The sequence below is a fragment of the Chionomys nivalis genome, chromosome X, assembly GCF_950005125.1.
Source record: "Chionomys nivalis chromosome X, mChiNiv1.1, whole genome shotgun sequence".
NCBI lineage: Eukaryota > Metazoa > Chordata > Mammalia > Rodentia > Cricetidae > Chionomys > Chionomys nivalis.
Genome location: NC_080112.1, coordinates 48,141,275 through 48,150,836, shown reverse-complemented (window position 1 = coordinate 48,150,836; position 9,562 = coordinate 48,141,275).

Here is a 9,562-nt window from a genome sequence, read left to right as displayed (position 1 = left end):
CAGCTTTACCCCATTGTCACCACCTGGGCATGTTCTCCAGCGCTGCCTTAGCCAGTACACCCTTCTCATTTTGCAGCAAGAAGCAGGCCAGTTCTGCTCTTAGGCCATCTGGCTCACCCTCATTCATACCACAGGAATCAGCTCCATTGTCTTGTTCTTTTAAAGAAAAACATTTATTTGAGCATGGCTTACAATTTTAGAGGTTTAGTCCTTTATCATAATGATGGGAAACATAGAAGCATACATGATTCTGAAGAAGGAGCTGAGAGTTCTACATCTTAATCTGCAGACAGCAGAAAGAGATTGAGACACTAGGCCTAGCTTGAACATATAAAATTTCAGTCTGCCTTCACAGTGACACATTCCAACAAGGTCATGCCTACTCCAACAAGGCTACACCTATTAATAGTGCCACTCTCTATGGGGCAAATATTCAAACACATAATTCTTTGGGGACCATTCCCTTTCAAACGATCACAGCCACAATGACCAAAGTCCACAGAGGCTGCATTTTCATATAACCTACACATAGACTCTACACACAGATTTTTTCAACTATCTGTATATTACTCTCATGCCTAAAAATAGAATTTCAGTGAAAATTATTGTTTTATTTTCTCATTTAAGGAGTGAGATTTTTTTTTAAAAAAAGTCTGTGCATGTTTAGTACCAACACACGTTTTTAAATTGCTTAAGGACAAGATAATTTCTCAGGATGTGCTTAATTAAGAGGAAAGTAATTAAGAAAGACTATGAGAAGATTAGGAATTATCAAAGACATTAAAATGGAGATTATGAATTCTAGCACATATTTCTTATGCATCTCAATTTTGCCTATTGCTATCTTAATACCCAGAGACAGGAGAAACACTTTTCTTAGTATGATAAAATGCATATTTATCAAAACAAATGTCCATGGAATTTCACGCTTAAAATGTCAACTGAAAAGAACTGAGGTTCATCAGTGGCAATTCTCAGGAACATTTTTCATGAGCTATTGTAGGCCATGATGCAGTCACAGCTTTTACCACTTGAGAATTCAGACTTCAGTCCACCTGAGAAATTATTATCAGATGGAGGAAACCTGCCTAGCAAAGCCAACAGGGCCACTGTCTCTGAAAACTGTTGCTTTCATCTGTGATTTACTTGTGCAATAACAGCTATGGTATCTCCCCATTCCCATGCATTGCCTTGTAATATGTACATAAAATCTCATGATTACATCTCAACCTTGTGGACACACATATTTGTGGATGGTCAAAGGATTACTTCTTTCTACATTATGTTCTCCACATTAGGGCAAGAAACTTAGAAGCCTGTTCTCAATCACTGTCCATATTGACAGAGCAAGTTGGCCAGACATGTGTCCTTATGGACATATCACAAACAGAACTTCCATAGATTTTACTTTTGAAATTGCAGGTGTCTGGCCTTGTAGGATCTAAGCCCCTCAGAGGATGTATGATAAGCTAGGGTGGTATTGCAGGTGTCTCTTCTTGATCTATCTTAGTCCTTCAAGAGACAAACAACACCTAACTGACTAACCATGTCCAGATATTAATGCATATATTCTTTGCCTTTTCCTTAAATTCTCTCAATGGTTTAGTTTTCTCCCTTTGCAACCTGTAGTGGTCTCTCTCTCTCTCTCTCTTTTTAATTTTACTAAAAAATTTCCACCTCCTCCCATTTCTCTCCCCCTCCCCCACCCCCTTCCCCTCCCTCTCCAGTCCAAAGAGCAGTCAGGGTTCCCTGCCCTGTGGGAAGTCCAAGGTCCTCTCCCCTCCATTTTAGGGGGAGGTGAGCATCCAAACAGACTAGGCTCCCACAAAGCAGTAGGGTCAAAACCCAGTGCCTTTGTCCTTGGCTGAAAATTTTGTCATAATGTTGGATTTACATACCAGTTTAGAAAAGGGACCAAACTATGCAAACTATAGTGCTATTAAAGTAATATCCTAAAGACACCAAGAAGTTATAAAGTATTACTAGGACTCTAAATCATCTATTTGAAAATGAGTTCTCATTATTAGGCTCTTATATCAACTTGTGAAATATAAATTATGAAAAGTCAAAATGATTCACTTTTATTAAATAATATACTAAAAAAAATTCAAACTATTTAAGCTGAAAAATTATTACATTTCAAAAATAGAAAATGCCAAATATGCATCTAGAGAAAAAAAATAAGCAAGGTAAGAATAAGCAACATTCAGCTGGGTGGTGGTGGCACACGCCTTTAATCCCATCACTTGGGAGGCAGAGGCAGGCGGATCTCTGTGAGTTCGAGACCAGCCTGGTCTACAAGAGCTAGTTCCATGACAGGCTCCAAAACCACAGAGAAAGCCTGTCTCAAAAAACCAAAAAAAAAAAAAAAAAAAAAGAAAAAAGAATAAGCAACTTTCTATTTAAGTAATTTTATTACTAGATAATCTAACCTTTAAAAACTCTTTAAAAATGAATTGCCCTAAGTTAGAGTATTAGTTCAGTGGGTAAAATCTCTTGTTAACAAACCTGACTGCTTGAGTTTAATCTCTAACACTCACATGGTAGAGGGTGAGAACCAACTCCTAGAAGTTGTCCTCTGACCATCATATTGCATGCGTGCACACACACACACCCAAAAATACATATAAGAAAATGTAGAGGGAGTGCAGGCCCCTGCTGCTGGGGCTGCAGGGTCTGCTGTGCTCTCCTGGACCTGCCCTGCCTGCCTCCTTCTTCCCTTGGTCCCTGGCTCTTTGGGCTGCCAGGTGTCCCTGTGTAGGTGCTGAGAAGTTCCATCTGGACGGGTGAGTGTGTGCTATCCTGGGGCGGACTGTCCCGGAAGAGAGCACAAACCCCCTTCCCCCAGCTCCTGCTGCAGGGCTTTCTTTCGTACACACGCGCCCCCCTCCCCCCAAGCCTGCCTTGTCTGCAAGGTCCATTGCCGAGGATCAGCTTCCTGCTCCTACACTAAGGCTACCCACCCAGAGTAGTAAGTGCCTGCCTACCGGGCAGGCCTCAACAACCCCGAAAGGGAGCACAGGCACCTCCAGCCTGTGCTGCAGGGTCCCCTGTGTTCTATTCGACCCCGACCTACCCCCTGCATTCGCTCTTTTGTCTGCGGGTCATTGGACTACCAGATGTTCATGTTTTGGTGTTGAGGAGTCCATCTGGAAGTGAACTATTCCTGCCCCTACACTGAGGAGATACACCCAGAGAGTTAGTCACAGCAAAGACTGGACCAAGACACCAGGCCTCTCCTGGTTCCATTTGAAGGAAAAGATGGGCAGGTACCAATGCAAGAATTCCTCCAACAGCCTGAAAAGCAACGTGACATCACCAGAATCCAGGAATCCCGAAATAAAAAGAATTGTATACCCTGTTCCAGAAGAATTAGAAGAATTTGACCCAAAAGTGAATTATATGAAAATAATAGAGGACCTTAAACAGGAGGTGAAAAACTGCCATAAACAATTAGAGATTACAAACAAAAAGGTAGAGGAAATGAATAAATCTCTCAAAGATACCGAAGAAAACCAAGAGAAACAAGAAAAAGTAATCAACCAAGGGAAACGTTTCAAGACTTGAAGAATGAAGTGGAAGTAATAAAGAAAACACAAACCGAGGGAAGGATGGAGATGGAAAATCTGGATAAACGAACAGGAACTACAGAGACAAGTACTACCAACAGATTACAAGAAATAGAAGAAAGAATCTCAGACACTGAAGATACCATAGAGAAAATAAACACACTGATCAAAGAAAACAGCAAAACCAACAAATTCTCATCACAAAACATTCAGGAAATCTGGGACACAATAAAAAGACCAAACCTAAGAATAATAGGGATAGTAGAAGGAAAAGAAGCACAGCTCAATGGTCCAGAAAATATACTTAAAAAAAAAAAAAATCTCCTCGTCATATAATAATCAAAACACAAACATACAAAATAAAGAAAGAATATTAAGAGCTGCAAAAGAAAAAGGTCAAGTTACCTATAAAGGTAAACCTATCAGACTTACACCTGACTTCTCTATCGAAACCATGAAAGCCAGAAGGTCCTGGATATAGGTACTGTAGAAACTAAAAGACCATGGATGCAAGCCCAGACTACTATACCCAGCCAAGCTTTCATTCACTCTAAATGGAGAAAACAAAATTTTCCAGGATTAAAACACATTTAAACAACACGTAGCCACAAATCCAGCCTTACAGAAAGTAATTGAAGGAAAATCACAACCCAAGGAGTCCAACAATGCCCACAATAACTCAGACATCTAATGACCCTTCACCAGCACAACTTGAGGAAGGGAAACACACAAACCCTACTACGAAAAGAAAGAAAGAAAGAAAGAAAGAAAGAAAGAAAGAAAGAAGAAAGAAAGAGAGAGAGAGAGAGAGAGAGAGAGAGAAAGAAAGAAAGAAAGAAAGAAAGAAAGAAAGAAAGAAAGAAAGGAAAACTGACCGGAGTAAACAACCACTGGTCATTAATATCACTTAATATCAATGGACTCAACTCACCTATAAAGAGGCACAGGCTAAGAAATTGGATATAAAAACAAGATCCAACATTCTGCTGTTTATAAGAAACACACCTCAATTACAAAGACAGACATCTACTCAGAGTAAAGGGCTGGGAAACGGTTTACCAAGCAAACGGACCTAAGAAACAAGCAGGTGTGGCCATACTAATTTCTAAGAAAGTTGACTTTAAACTAAAATCAATCAGAAGAGATGGAGAGGGACATTTTTTACTCATAACAGGAAAAATTCATGAGGATGAAGTCTCAATCCTGAATATCTATGCCCCTAATATAAAAGCACCCACTTATGTAAAAGAAACATTACTAAAACTCAAGGCAGTCATCAAACCACACACACTAATAGTAGATTTCAACACTCCTCTCTCACCAATGGACAGGTCAATCAGACGGAAACCTAACAGAGAAATAAGAGAATTAATGAAGGCAATGAATCAAATGGACTTAACAGACATCTATAGAACATTCCACTCAAATAGGAAAGAATATACCTTCTTCTCTGCAGCTCATGGAACCTTCTCGAAAATAGACCACATACTCTGCAACAAAGCAAACTTACACAGTTACAAAAAAATATCAGTAACCACCTTTGTCTTATCAGATCACCATGGATTAAAGTTACAATTCAACAACAATGCTATCTCCAGAAAGCCTACGAACTCATGGAAACTGGACAGTCAACTACTGAACCACACCTGGGTCAAGGAAGAAATTAAAGTCTTTCTTGAATTCAATGAAAACGAAGACTCAACATACTCAAACCTATGGGACACTATGAAAGCAGTGCTAAGAGGAAAGTTCATAGCATTAAGCGCCCACTTAAAGAAAATGGAGAAAACACACATTGGGGAATTAATAGCCCACCTGAAAGCTCTAGAAAAAAAAGAAGCAGACTCACCTAGGAGAAGTAGAAGACTGGAAATAATCAAACTGAGGGCTGAAATCAACAAAATAGAAACACAGAAAACAATCCAAAAAATCAATGAAACAAAGAGCTGGTTCCTGGAGAAAATCAACAAGATTGATAAACCCCTATCCAAACTAATCAAACGGCAGAGAGAGAATTTGCAAATTAATAAGATCAGAAATGAAAAGGGGGACATAACCACAGACACAGAGGAAATTCAGAGAATCATTAGATCTTACTACAAAAGCATGTTTGCCACAAAACTGGAAAATGTAAAAGAAATGGACACTTTTTTAGATAAATACCATATACCAAAGTTAAACCAGGACCAGGTGAACAACCTAAATAGACCTGTTAGTCGTGAAGAATTAGAAGCGGTTATCAAAAACCTCCCTTCCAAAAAAAGTCCAGGACCAGATGGTTTCAATGCGAAATTCTACCAGAACTTCCAAGAAGACCTAATACCTATTCTCCTTAATGTATTTCAAAATATAGAAAGAGAAGAGTCATTGCCAAATTCCTTTTATGAAGCTACAGTAACTCTGATACCAAAACCACACAAAGACCCAACCAAGAAAGAGAATTACAGGCCAATCTCACTCATGAACATCGACGCAAAAATCCTCAACAAAATACTGGCAAACCGAATCCAAGAACACATTAGAAAAATTATCCATTATGATCAAGTAGGCTTCATACCAGAGATGCAGGGCTGGTTTAACATACGCAAATCTATCAATGTAATCCATCATATAAATAAACTGAAAGAAAAAAACCATATGATCGTTTCATTAGATGCTGAAAAAGCATTTGACAAAATTCAACATCCCTTTATGATAAAAGTCTTGGAGAGATTAGGGATACAAGGGTCATACCTAAATATAATTAAAGCTATATACAGCAAGCCGACAGCTAACATCAAATTAAATGGAGAGAAAATTAAAGCCATCCCACTAAAATCAGGAACACGCCAAGGCTGTCCACTCTCTCCATACCTCTTCAATATAATTCTCGAAGTTTTAGCAATAGCAATAAGACAACATAAGGGGATAAAAGTGATTCAAATTGGAAAGGAAGAAGTTAAACTTGCATTATTCGCAGATGATATGATAGTGTACATGAGCGACCCCAAAAACTCCTCCAAAGAATTCCTACAGCTGATAAACGCCTTTAGTAATGTGGCAGGATACAAGATCAACTCCAAAAAATTAGTCGCCCTCTTATACACAAAGGATATGGAAGCAGAGAGAGAAATAAGAGAATCATCACCTTTCACGATAGCCACAAACAGCATAAAATATCTTGGGGTAACTCTAACCAAGGAAGTGAAAGATCTATTTGACAAAAACTTTAAGGCATTAGAGAAAGAAATTGAAGAGGATACCAGAAAATGGAAGGATCTCCCTTGCTCTTGGATTGGGAGAATCAACATAGTAAAAATGGCAATTCTACCAAGGGCAATTTATAGATTCAATGCAATCCCCATTAAAATCCTATCAAAATTCTTCACAGATCTAGAAAGGACAATAATCAACTTTATATGGAGAAACAAAAAACCCAGGATAGCCAAAACAATCTTATACAATAAAGGAACTTCTGGAGGCATTACCATCCCTGACTTCAAACTCTATTACAGAGCTACAGTAATGAAAACAGCGTGGTACTGGCATAAAAACAGAGAATTCGACCAATGGAATCGTATAGAAGACCCGGATTTTAACCCACAAACCTATGAACAACTGATTTTCGATAAAGGAGCTAAAAGTATACAGTGGAAGAAAGAAAGCATCTTCAACAAATGGTGCTGGCACAATTGGATGTCAACCTGTAGAAGAATGAAAATAGACCCATATCTATCACCATGCACAAAACTCAAGTCCAAATGGATCAAAGACCTCAATATCAATCTGAACACACTGAACCTGATAGAAGAGAAATTGGGAAGTACCCTACAACATATGGGCACTGGAGATCGCTTCCTATGTATTACCCCAGCAGCACAGACATTAAGGGCAACATTGAATAAATGGGACCTCCTGAAACTGAGAAGCTTCTGTAAAGCAAAGAACACTGTCATTAAGACAAAAAGGCAGCCTACTGACTGGGAGAAGATCTTCACCAACCCCGCAACAGACAAAGGTCGGATCTCCAAAATATATAAAGAACTCAAGAAACTAGACTTTAAAAGGATAATTAACCCAATTAAAAAATGGGGCACTGAACTGAACAGAGAATTCTCAACAGAAGAAGTTCAAATGGCCAAAAGATACTTAAGGTCATGCTCAACCTCCTTAGCGATCAGAGAAATGCAAATCAAAACAACTTTGAGATATCATCTTACACCTGCCAGAATGGCTAAAATCAAAAACACCAAGGATAGCCTTTGCTGGAGAGGTTGTGGAGAAAGGGGTACCCTCATCCATTGCTGGTGGGACTGCAAACTTGTGCAACCACTTTGGAAATCAGTGTGGCGATTCCTCAGAAAAATTGGGATCAACCTACCCCTGGACCCAGCAATACCACTCTTGGGAATATACCCAAGAGATGCCCTATCATATGACAAAAGCATTTGTCCAACTATGTTCATAGCAGCATTTTTTGTAATAGCCAGAACCTGGAAGCAACCTAGATGCCCTTCAATGGAAGAATGGATGAAGAAAGTGTGGAATATATACACATTAGAGTACTACTCTGCGGTAAAAAACAATGACTTCTCGAATTTTGCATGCAAATGGATGGAAATAGAAAATACGATCCTGAGTGAGGTAACCCAGACCCAAAAAGAAGAACATGGGATGTACTCACTCATAATTGGTTTCTAGCCATGGATAGGGGCCACTGAGTCTACAATTTGTGATCCTAAAGAAGCTAAACAAGAGGGTAAACCCTAGGAAAAACATATAGATATCCTCACAGCTATGGGAAATAGACATGACTGATGGGCAAAAAATTGGAATCTTGGGGGTGGGGTGGGATGGGGATGAGGGGTGATGGGGAGAGAAAAGTGTGAAGGAGAGGATGAGGGGAACTGGGGGAATCGGGGTGATTGGGGATAAAGGAAGGTTGGATAGGGGAGCAGGGAAACTCATACCTTAGGTAAGGGAGCCACCTAAGGGTTGGCAAGAGACTTGAACTTGGAATGGCTACCAGATGCCCAGGGCAATGTCCCCAGTTAGTTCATTGGGGCACCTGAGGATAGGGAACCTGAAATGAACCTATCCTATAATCATACTGATGAATATCTTGCATATCGCCATAGAACCTTCATCTAGCGATGGATGGAGATAGAGACAGAGACCCACACTGGAGCACCGGACTGAGCTCCCAAGGTTATAATGAGGAGCAGAAGGAGAGAGAACATGAACAAGGAAGTCAGGACCATGAGGGGGGAAACAACCACTGAGACAGTGGGGCCGATCTATTGGGAGCTCACCAAGGCCAGCTGGACTGCTACTGAAAAAACATGGGATAAAACCGGACTCTCAGAATGTGGCGGACAATGAGAGCTGACGAGAGGCCAAGGAGAATGGCACAGGAACTTTCATCTGGCGATGGATCGAGAGAGAGACAGAGACCCAAATTGGAGCAACCGTCTGAGCTCTTAAGGTCCAAATGAGGAGCAGAAGGAGGGAGAACATGAGCAAGGAAATCAGGACCACGAGGCGTGCATCCACCCACTGTGACAGTGGAACTGATCTATTGGGAGCTCTCCAAGGCCAGCTGGACTGGGACTGAATAAGCATGGGTTGAAACTGGACTCTCTGAACATGGCGGACAAGGAAGGCTGATGAGAAGCCAAGGACAATGGCACTAGGTTTCGATGCTAATACATGAACTGGCTTTGTGGGAGCGTAGCCTGTTTGGATGCTCACCTTCCTAGGCCTGGATGGAAGTGGGAGGACCTTGGTCTTCCTGTAGGGCAGGGAATTTGGACTGCTCTTCAGTATCGAGAGGGAGGGGGAATGGATTGGGGGGAGGAGAAGAGGAGTGGGGATTGGGGAGGGAGTGGGGGGAGGGGGCAATGTGTGGGAGGAGGGGGAGGGAAATGGGAAACGGGGAGCAGTTGGAAATTATAATTAAAAAGAATAAAAAAAAAGAAAAAAAAAGAAAAGAAAAATTATCCATTGTGATCAAG